The following is a 12,077-nucleotide window of genomic DNA, read 5'->3' as shown; positions in this document are numbered from 1 at the left end:
GTTTAAATTCCCCCAGTTGATTGTGATTATAAACATCTATATCTTAGCAATCAGCGTACAATTACTCCTATTTTGTTCCTTGGCATGATTAGTTGCTAATAATTGTTTTAAATTTTGCTTTTATAAGCAAAATGTAAAGCAATGTCCTGGAAGAGCTACATGTATGTGGCAGTCTTGAGGCTGATGAGTTCAGCTATTTCAGAGAGTTTTGTATTTCAATGGGCAAATCTTTATTAAATTGGGTTGTTCGGTGGTGTAGTGGTTAGCACTCTCAAAACAAGAAGGCGTTGGTTCAAATCCCAGCTGGGTTCTTTCTGAGTAAAGTTTGCATGTTCAAAAAGTTTGACTGATTCCCAAGTGACGATGCTAAAGATGCGAGTGGCAGTGTGGCCCTGCAATGAACAGGTGACCTGTCCAGGGCGTATGACACTGTCAACATATCCAGGATAGGCTCCAGCAACCTTATGACCCCAGGAGGGATATAGACAGTTTAGAAAAAGGATGGATGATGGGAGTGGTAGTGTGGCCCTGTAATGAACAGGTGACCTGTCCAGGGTGTATGACACCCTCACCCAACAGTAGCTGAGATAAGCTCCAGCAACCTTGTGACCTCGAAGTGGATTCAGAAAAAAAGATGGATGGATGCAATCTTGCTATAGCCCTTCTGCTCTCCTTGGCTTGTTTACATTAAAAGTGGGGTCATCTGGACTCCACAAGACAGTGCGCTGAACTTTTTTTTCAATGATTGTCGATCTTTACTGGTGTCCAATGACAAACATGAAGTCTTGTCCACATTGTCCACCTTTGTCATGGTAGGGCTAACACCTTAATGTATGGGTGGGGTTATCTGGACCCCATAAGAGAGCACGGGGGTTTGGGTTTTACGCATGTTCTTTTAAAAAAAGCACTTTTTTCAATGTGTGAAGTATTTTTACAAATTCAGTGTGTTACTAGATTGTCTACATGCTTTGTGTTTAGTAACTCATTGCTGATCCTAAAAGTCAAAGTCGCAGACTTCTTTATTTGGTCCTTTCAACTGGCAACTATAACATATATTCGTTACTCTGTAGAGCCACACCTGAAATATTCTAGTATTTGTCTCAAACTCAACATCAGTAATCTCAGAAATTCAGTCAGATGTGAGTGTATGCTCTACAGATGAAGGAGGAAACCCAGTTTATTATCTAAGTTAATGTTTGGGTCTGAGGCAAATGCGTTAATGTTGAGCCAATAATAACTGACAAAGAGTGTTGGGTATTATTGTGCATACTGTAAATTTTTAACTGGGTCACGATGACATTCATTTAATCCCTCCCCAAAGAAAAAAATAAATAAACCTCATATTTGGTGCATCTGCCTTTTTTGTGTTGTCTGCTGATATATATAACTATTTCGTTCTTGGATATTCTGATTCTTTTCTTAATTCTCACCTGGACTTTAAAGCTTTTTTTTTTCCTGGTGATAAGTTATAATTAAGTAATTTGATATCCATAGACATTTCCAACGTACAGAAATGTATATGACTGCAAATGAGATGATTAAAATATTCTTTCTGCTTTATAGTCACAAATTTGAGTAAAAGTTGTGAAAAAAAGACTAAGCGTGTTAGTTTCAGAAATATAGTGTTTTATGGAGCCCAACAACCACTAAAACTTCCACAAGATGCTTTACAGATGACGAGTTACAGAACTCTACATTTTATCTCCTGTGTTTCTTGACAGTTTCTTCAACTTTTTTTGACTGCACATTCCCCACACAAAGGTAAACAGAACCTTGTTGTTAGTTGAGATGCATGAGGAGGACCCAAATGTGCTGAGAAAGCAGTAGGAGGCAACCAAATATGAAAAATATATTGTTTATTAAAACTAAATAGGGTAAACATCAAAAAAGGTGGAGGCTCCAACAAAAAGCAAAGCAAACCAACAAGTAGGAAACAACAGGGGGGTAAGAACATTCATACTGGGGAGGATAAGGACTGATAGGAAGTTGATGTAAAGAAAAATCCCAGGTGAGAGGATACATGAGAAACATGAGAGGATGTAGGGTTCAACAAAGTAGAGACAAAATAATAAATAAAACACCAAACCCAAATAAATGCACAAGGACAAACACTTCCAAATGAAAACAGAAACAAAACATCACAAAGCTCAGGTGGTGAAGCTGTTTTCTGGAAAACCTAGCGTACAGGTGCTAACAACTGCGTACCTGATTGACAGAATCTGTAAGTACGGCCTTCAAATTCTGCCGGGGACGGTTGCACAACAGAATCAAAGTTTGACGAAGACAAAGACAAGGTTTTTGATCAATCACTTAGAAAGAATGTTCAAAGAAGGCAGTTTCATCATCTGGCTTACTGTTATTAGAAACAGCTTTTAGTCAATGCTTGAGTCATTGTAAACGTTACAAATAATATACGGACTTTAACCAGAGATGTATCAAAGAGACTGGATGTTTGGAGGATGGAGAGGTTTTGAACAGCAGCCTTCTGAGAGAGATCAGAACATGATGCTGTAAATGTGGGGAAATAGTCATTGCTAGGGATGGGTACTTGGTGCCAAGTTAGTGCTGGTACATACGGTATTTGGTACTACTACTGTCATTGAATCTTGACAGTGCATCATTTCGGACATCCATTTTACTAACCCGTTTTGTCACTTTTGGGGTGACGCGGCCTAACCTGGTCATTTGTGGGCGAAGGCAGGGTACACCCTCGACAGGCCCACAGGCTGTTGCAGGACCACAATCACACACACTCGCATTCTCAAACATGTCAATTAGGGCTGGGAATCACTGGGTACCGATGCGATACGCGATACATGATTCACGATATTGATGATATTGCAATACTGGGATAATTGGTAAAATAATCTTTAATAACTCACAATATATAGAAGAACACATATGATTTTGGAATATATGTCCCTATTTTTTTTTAGCTTGAACACAATTAAAATACACAACTTGTGTCTAATTTTATGCAACAAATTATGGACACTTTTGTACAACATTGCTGAAATCAGTAATCCTTTGTCTTTAACAAGCATTGAGACCAATTGAATTGGAATTATCTGTAAAATTCATTGTCAACAAAAGTAAATATGAACAGCAGTGCCACTACTTAGTACAAACAGACAACAACAGAACAAAAATCAAATAATTCAAGTAGCTGCCAGACACATTGGTGCCCATGACACCAGTCTTGAAACACACCCCCTTGTATGCCTCCAAAGGAACGTCTCACCAAAGGAATATAACGTTTTACAGCCTCTTCAAACAAAAATAAAAGATTGATACTTGGCGAGAACTCATCAAGAATCAATCACATGACAAAATGTTGTGATATTTTGGCACATCCCTAATGTCAGTCCCTTGTATTTAACTCAGTTTTGTTGATCAATACCAGCCAATCATTGTACCTTTCCAGGGAATGTGGGCGGGTCATGAGTTTCTTTCAAAGTGTGCCATCATTTTTAGGAACCAAAAATGGCCTTTATCTATTCTTCTATCCTTTTAGAACCAGTACATGGAAACTACAATTTTTTTAAGTTGAATTTAGCCAAAAATCATATCGGATGAAATATTTATTGAGGAGCAGCCTGTAGTTCTCTGCTAACAGCAAGTCTTCATCCACTGTTTCAGCCAAACCAATACTTTAAGGTGACAGGAAGTGATTGATTTCTTTTTTTTGTTTATAGGCTCCAATTAAGTCAAATATGCTAACCATTTATCAAACAATCTGGGACACTGTCTGGGGGAAAGGAATAGATCAAGACTCCTGTTTATGCAATCATCAAATAAGTAAAAAAAAAAAAAAAGAAAAAAAAACTTTTGGATGTTTGATGCTGTTTTACCACAATTCTGTCCATCACAGTTTTGTAAAAATACTTTTCTCAAACAATTCAATTTATTTATGTTACCCCAAGGTCACAAACAGTTGTCTTATTGGGCCTCATACTATTAATTGTAGAAAAGCAGAAGGTCCGTCATGAAATATAGACAACACCTTATTGCTAAACTGAACTAAACAGACTAAACTAAACTGGTTATCCCTGGCCTGAGATCCTCCTTCTCAGTGATGAAAAACACCTAAGAAAAGCGCGATTTCAGGAAAAAAAAGAAGAAGCTTCAGGGATACCCACACGAAGAAGGGATCCTCTTCCAGGGCGGGAAGGCGATGTACCAGGACTGTTAAGGAAGAAGTAGCCTATCTAACTCTACACCTATATGTTTGAATAGTGGTCATCCAGATAGAACTGAAGGACGGGTAGGGGCGAGGTCCACAGCCACAACGAGCCAGAGGTGAGGTCCACAGCCAAGAACAGGAGCACAGACGATCCGTCTGGAATCTGGAATCCTTCGGGGAGTGGGAAATGAGAACAACACTTGAATTGCACTGCACCAAACAGAAGGTAAATTAGAGGTCGAATTTCTTATGAACACTGCCACGTTGCAGAAACTATGTCCTTGGAAACAATGTTTTTATTTATTATTTTGCCTAAAAATGGCATAAACATAATTAAAAGACCACTAGGGACGAGTTTACAATAGATCAATAGACAATTGAAGTGGGTCGTAAAGAAAGAAAATCCCTTAAATTGAGCACTGGAAAAAAAAATTGTTAGATATTCTGCAGTGTGTATTGTGGAGTTTAACTGTTTTTTTTATAACAAATATGGTTGTATGAAGTGTGGGACTTTCTAAGGTTGTCATTAGCCTCTTTGATTTTTTTAAGCCCCTTTTTCTCCACTTACAGGTTGAAGTTGTTGAGCTAAGACCTTGAGGTTTGTGTGGCTGGAAGAGGTGAGTCAGACTCACATGCTGGAATGTTGCTCATCATATTCTTAAAATTAAACATTTTCGCAGAAGCCAGAGCACGTTGATCTCTGAGCATGTTGCTTTTTTTTAAAAAGAGGTTGACTCTTAAAAACCTGCTGCCCACTGCTTGCTCTGGGGAGACTGACTCAGTTTCCCTGAAGCAAATGGTGTCAGTGACTCAAAGTCGATGACTGAGATGCAATATTCAAGGTTACTCCTGCAATTCTTGGAATAATTTTAGTAAATGGTGAGTAGCAGATGATGACAAGTACAGGGATGCATGAGAAAATAAGCTAACTTCCAGTGATAATGTGGAGCTGCAACACTTACCTCTGTAAAAGAGCAGATTTCAAGTCCAAATTTCCTCTAGTTCTCCTTCAGTTCATTTCTGCATGTAAATGTGGAGTCGCACGAAAGGAAGACTTGCAACAAAAAAAAAAAAATTCTAAAAGTGCAAGTGATTTAGTATTTGTATTCAAAGACATGGCCACCCAAAAAGCAGTCGTCTCAGGTCAGGAATACTTCACAGGAGATGGTACTACTCCAAAAACTACAAAAAAAGAGATGGATTCTGTAAGGAATGTGAACAAAAGTGGCTGAACTGTGAAACGGTTAAGCTACAATGAACTAGCAATGCTGTGAGGAGAACAGAACAATGTGCAGATGTTAAACAGGTCAAACACATGATCGTGATTAGCCAGAGGTGATGATGTGACTCAAGACTGCAGACTAGAGGTATGAAAAAAGCCCAGTACTGGAAACTGGAAGAACTACTATACATCAGGGGTCCCCAACCTTTTCAGACCATGTTAAAAAAAGTTTTTGGATGGAGGATGAAGTGGCTGATTTTTTTTTAAGATTCCAGTTTTCCTTAACTTTTGAGGGTTTACCTTCTGCCTCAGTAAAATATCTGCAGCTGCCTTGAAAGTTATTTCTATACTAGATTTTACATAGGAAGCATTAAAGGAACCAATAAAATATGATAACTGTCAAATTGGAACCTAAAACTTCAGCTATATATGATGTTTGAGGTGTGACAGAAGAATAAAAAAAAAGTTTAAATTGTTATTTATTTCTAAATGTTTGAACAACTTTATTAGCAATATCCTCGTGACAATAGGCAGTCGGTTATCATTACGGGGATAGTTTAAATTTCGCAGTCGGTGCAGCCGCTTTAAAGGGTCTATATCAGGGGTTTGCAACCTGCGACTTTGGAGGCACATGCGGCCCATAAGCTCTCCATTGTGGCTCTGTGGTTAATAAAAAATACAATATTTTCAATTTGAAAAAGCAACATATATTAGGTTTATCTTATAGTTTTATTAAGGAAAAAAAAAAAAAAAAAAACTCCTTCACAAACATTTGAGGAGCAGCATGTATCACTCCACCAGGATCCTGACTACATTACCCACAATGCTCCAACAACCCATCAAGCAGTTTGGCTTCTTATTTTACCAAAAGTGCTGTTTACCACAGAAAATCAATTTGAAGTCAGTACACTCAACCACAATTCACAATTCCATAAAATGGATGGCACCCACAAGGAGCGAAAGGCGGAGCCTCAGAGATCAAGTCATCTTACTCCTGAAGACAAAACTCATTTCCATAGAAAAATTAGTTCTATAGTGTGAAAAAGTTAATATAGGATCACGTCTATGGATAGGCTTCAGAATGACATTAAGTAGTGGTTGTATTTTCATCATCGGACCAAGGGATTTGTGAGAGAATCCAGTCGTTATTCAAAATAAAACTTCCCTCAGAACTAAATTGTAAATCAAAATGGGAAAAAGGTTTTTTTTTTTTTTTTTCCTCTGCGGCCCAGTACCAGCTCTCCAGGGACCACATCTATACATGTCATAGCAGCAAAATGTTCCGTAATGACCAATGTGGTTTCAATAGACGTTTTTGATAAACAAAATCTATGTGCACGGTAGTTTTTTTTTTGTTCTTTATAACAGAAGATGTGGACAGTTAAAACCCATTGTCTGTTATTAGATAAACACACTTTAATGTAACAAAGGATAAATACTGAACTCATAACTAACGTTTTTGATTTTAAAGGAAAACACAAACGTAATAGCCTCGGCACGACAGAAATATATTAAACTGTGCTATGTAGAAAATATACATCAAAAGCTAATCCAATTGACTTATTAAATCATTTTCAAAGACCAGAAAATGAAACCTGCGTTAATATATGAATTGTCAAATGGAAACGGCAAGAATATGGTTTAAAAAAAAAAAAGCCAAGTGCAAGTGCTGGAGCTATGGTTGTGGTAAGAAATAGGCCAAAATTAAATAACTTCATAGATAAAGGAAATGTTTTCATTCTTTCCAATTATACAGGTTGGATTTTCTAAATTCCTGAAAGAAACCTTTTAAATGTGTTGTGGGAGGTAAATTATAAAGCTGAGATGGGCTCAGATAAACCTTTGGGTTATTGGAGGTATTTGTGCTGGGAAATGATTAAAATGTTTGGAATGCGATTAATTGCATATTTTTCTGTGATTAATCTTGAGTAATTGTTTTGCTGACTGCAAAAAATTAATAACGGGGTATGAGTCCTGAAATGTATTCCTGACTCGGAGTTCTTCCTGAACTTCTCATATTTTAAGAAATGAAACAACAGAAAACTTAGTAAAATAAAACAATTTAAATAATGTTTATTTAAATATTTAAAGGTGATAATCCATCTATAGCTCTGTGTTTAGCCAGATGACTGTGCAACACTTTGGTCAGCTGAGATTAAGAATGTGCTACAGAAAATAAGATACGTTAATTTGACTCCTAAAGGCTTAAGCAAGCAAAGATAATCTGAACAAGAAAGCTCACTCGGCCAAATAACAATGCTGTGGCCGAGACAGAAATGAAAAGTGTGAGAGGGTTGAAGGTGAGAAAAAAGAAAAGAAATAGCTTTTTGATATTCTTATATTGCTGGCACCTGACTCTGTCTGGGGGAAAGTAAAATTATTTGACAAAAATAAATAAGCTTTGGCTGGAGCTGTCTTCTCGATACCTTTGTGGTCAAAGAAAACGCATGCTGAATTGATGTATGAGATGAGAAAAAAAATGAAAGTCTGTCATCACAGTAAGAAATTGCCCAGGGTTTAAAAATCGTATAAACACAACACCAATGAGAGCTGAGAGAAAGGAGGAGACGTGAGAATGGACAGAAAATCATAAGGAAAGAAAATAAATGTATCAAACCACCAGTGAAAATATATAAAAAGAGATTACATTTTTGAGCATTAAAGATTATAGTGACAACATTAACATTATAACATTATAGTGAAAATCCTCGAATTTACCAAAACGAGACATTTATAAAGTTGTAGAAACACAATGCAGCTTATGTGTAGCAGTTCCACAATGTGTGTTTTTTTATGCATTACTAACAAGGTTGTGAGTTTGCGTTGCCACATTTGTTTTTGAGATATCAATCTGTTTTTGTTTGTGTTGCAAACGAGATTGGGAGATACGGCTTTTGTGACAAAGCGGCCAACAATGAACTGTGTTCCTTTTTTTGTTTTGCTAACAAGGTTGGGAGTTAGGGTAGTCACAGTAACATTTGTTTTAGCGGTCTCAGTCATTGTTTTGCAAGTCACAAGTAGGACTCAAATCTTTGTCCAAGTCAAGTCCCGAGTTGAGTCACAAGTCAATACCAACAAGTTCCAAGTCAAGATCAACGAGTCCCAAGTCAAGACCAACAAGTTTCAAGTTAAGTCATGAGTCAAAACCGACAAGTCTCATTTTGAGTCGCAAGTCAAGACAAGTCTCAAATCAAGTCACAAGTCAAGACTAACAAGTCTTAAGTTGAGTAACAAGTCAAGATCAACAAGTCCCAAGTCAAGAGCAACAAGTCTCAAGTCGAGTCACAAGTCAAGACCAACAAGTCTCAAGTTGAGTAAAAAGTCAAGATCAACACATCCCAAAGCCAAGACCAACAAGTCTCAAGTCACAAGTCAAGACCAACAAGTCTCAAGTCACAAGTCAAGATCAACAAGTCTCAAGTCAAGTCACAAGTCAAGACCAACAAGTCTCAAGTTGAGTAACAAGTCAAGCCCAACAGATCCCAAGCCAAGACCAACAAGTTACAAGTCAAGATCAACAGGTCCCAAATCAAGACTAGCAAGTCTCAAGTCAGGACACAAGTCAAGACCAACAAGTCTCAACTCAACTCGCTGGTCAAGACCAACAAGTATCAAGTCAATTCACAAGTCAAGACTAAGAAGTCCCAAGTCAAAACCAACAAGTCTCAAGTTGAGTCACAAGTCAAGACCAACAAGTCTTAGTTTGAGTCATAAGGCAAGATCAACAAGTCTCAAATCGAGTCACAAGTCAAGACCAACAAGTCTTAATTTAAGTCACAAGGCAAGACCAACAAGTCTAAAGTCAAATCAGAAGTCAAGACTAACAAGTCTAAAATCAAGACACATGTCAGAAAAACAAGTCTCAAGTCAAATCTCAAGTTTAGATCAACAGGTCCCAAAACAAGACCAACAAGTCTCAAGTTGAGTCACAAGTCAAGACCAACAAGTCTAAATTCGGGTCACAAGTCAAGACCAACAAGTCTCAATTCAAGTCACTAGTCAAGATCAACAAGTCTCAAGTGGAGAAGCAAGTCAAGATCAACAAGTCCCAATTCAAGACCAACTACTCTTATGTTGAGTCTCAAGTTGAGTCACGTCAAGCTCAAGAAGTCTAAATTTAACTTACAAGTCCTTCCATTGAACGTCTCAAGTCATTTCAACAACAGAGTAATATCATTTAAACAGACTATGTGTGCTTTTAATAACTATTTACTTATCATAATTTTAAAAGCACATTAGAGAGACAAATTTGTTGTTTTTTGTGCTAATTAAATAAAATGTAATTGAGGCAGATTGACTGACATACAAAATCAATATATTTACAATTGAAAACAAAGGTGAGACAAAGAAAAGTAGGATTAAAGTTGTGCACAAAGTATTACTTCTAAACATGGGTTTTTGTTTGTGCTTTTGGCATATGGTGTTCACACAGATCTGCCACAATCAAATACTGGCCTGTGTCTGTGGCACAAATCTAATAGAGTTTGCTCCAGGCTTTTTCTTTAACAGTTTTATTCCGATGTATAAAAGATTTGTTATACAGCTGGGCACAAACCACAATTATTTATTCCTCCTGCATGGTCAATTTTTAAATGTTTGGTACTTTTGTGTTATGTAAAAAAAGCAATCCATTTGTCACTATAAAATCTGAGTCCCTGATTGGTTACAGTTCAACTGGTTTAATGTGTGAATGTAGCTTAATGCTTCTAATGCAGCTAATGTGTAATGTGTCACAAACAAGTTCTAGAGTTACAGTAAACACCGTTAATATGGTCTGACTGACTGACAGACTTAACTTTGACTCTTTTTCTTGCTTACTAAGCCTTTCAGTATGCCTTGTATATGACTTAAGGTTAAAAAATAGGAAATTTATTAACATTGCAGCTACGCCTGTAGTGCTAAAATACTTTATCCTCATCCTTCCACTTGGAAGGTAACCAGCCAACTTGATGAGTTGCAGAGAAAGGGACATAAAGAAAATAAGAAAAATAGAACAATGTGCTGACATAACTTTGATTCTGTTGGACCTCACGTGCTACTTACTGTTTTTTATTCATGGTCTATTTCCATCATGTCACTTCTTCTTTTTATTCATGTTGTGCATTTTTCTTCTGGAACGAGTGCTCCTGTAAGATGTAAAGCCCTTAAAAACTTGGCTTCTCTTTCGCACTGCAACATAAATATTCATAAGTGAATGAGCAGCCATCATCCCACCAGTTCTGATGATGGAAAAACTGTAATGGCTCTTTCATTTTGATTTGTTTAAAATGCTCTCCTTTTTTTTTTTTTTTTTTAACAAACTCCAAAGAAGAACAGAAAAAAGTAAAAATTTTAATGAATGTCGTATTTTAGCATGTGAAGTTTAGATTAGTTGTGACAAAGCTCTGCAAACTAGATTGCATAACTGATTTGAGCCGCAGGTTTTTTTTTTTTGTTTTTTTTTTTTTGCATCCCATCACATTTTAAATTTGAGGTTTCTCATTAATCCATGTTAAAATAAGAAAAAGAAAAAAGAACAAAACAAAACAATGGAGAGACAGTCTGGGCATGAGGTAAGCCCTAAAGCTGCCATAAAGTGAAGGTCATAATGTTTCATGGTCAGTGCTGTCACCAAATTTTGCATGAGAAAATTAATTATTTTCAAATATTCTGCATGGGCCTAAAGGGAGCTTTTTAATTAATTATGTAACTATGATGTTAAGTACTCATAATATACATGGTGATTATAGAATGTTCCATTTCAATAACAGGATTTTTGCAACTGTTACTTTAATTTAGTGCATTTTTTTCTGGGTGATGATCTGTTGTCACAAATTTCAGACAGTGTATAAGCAGGTAGGCCTAAAATTGTTGGTTTTTATCAGGTAAAATACAATTTGTTCTTTTGTTCAAGAGTCGCAAGCTAAAACTTCCTAAAATTATTTAGTGTGCACACAATTTAACAAGTCAGGACACCCAAAAAAATGGAGAGTAACACACATAATTGTAAAAAAATAAAAAAAAAGCATGGTTTCTATATGTGTTCTAATGGTAAGTTTGTTTTATTTTTGTGTTTTTTAGCTTTTATGAGTCAATGCCTTTTGACCAGGTCTCCCTTAAGAAATAGATTTAACCTCAAGGGGCTTTCTTGGTAAAATGAAGGTTAAAATAATTGTCATTTTTTAACAAACACATTCATAACGCATGCATAGTCACAACTGGACATCAGACTCTTGTTGTAAGGAAATGGAAAATTCAGCACAAAAAAAAATGTCACAGCTCCTTTCCTTTTTATTAAAAGTATACTGCATCCACTGCTTACTGGAATTAAAAACAACTGTTGCAAAAACTGTTAAAAAGATTTTCTATTTCTGGTAAAACAGTCTCTATTATTTTGAGGTGATCTTAAATCGAATAAACACAAAGTGCGTGTGCTGTTTCTATATTAATCCTAAATAACCTGGAAGTTCTGAGGTGCAAATAACACAAAATACATATTTATTAGTATTTATTTCCTTTTGCAAAACAAAATATTTAGAATAGATAAAAATAAGCAATTGTTTTACTTTTTGGCTTGTTATTCCCAGTTTACAAAGGTTTTACCTTTTAGAAACTCAAGTCTTGAGACACTTGATGGTATGGACAGAAACATGTTGCTTATGATTATGAACCAGATGACACATAAACAATCTA

The 12,077-nt window shown here is 36.4% G+C and overlaps 1 long non-coding RNA gene across 1 annotated transcript; it reads left to right on the top strand.

Moving 5' to 3' along the window:
- The first annotated feature begins 1,807 nt into the window (after positions 1 to 1,807).
- LOC118599388 lies at positions 1,808 to 11,409 on the top strand. Its single transcript, XR_004948728.1, has 2 exons — positions 1,808 to 4,409; positions 4,754 to 11,409. It is a non-coding gene; the product is annotated as an uncharacterized LOC118599388 (long non-coding RNA).
- Positions 11,410 to 12,077: the final 668 nt, after the last annotated feature.

Source organism: Oryzias melastigma, linkage group LG11 (genome assembly GCF_002922805.2).
Source record: "Oryzias melastigma strain HK-1 linkage group LG11, ASM292280v2, whole genome shotgun sequence".
Classification (NCBI taxonomy): Eukaryota; Metazoa; Chordata; class Actinopteri; order Beloniformes; family Adrianichthyidae; genus Oryzias; species Oryzias melastigma.
Note: the sequence above shows the minus strand (reverse complement) of the source record. Positions and strands in the feature narration are given on the sequence as shown.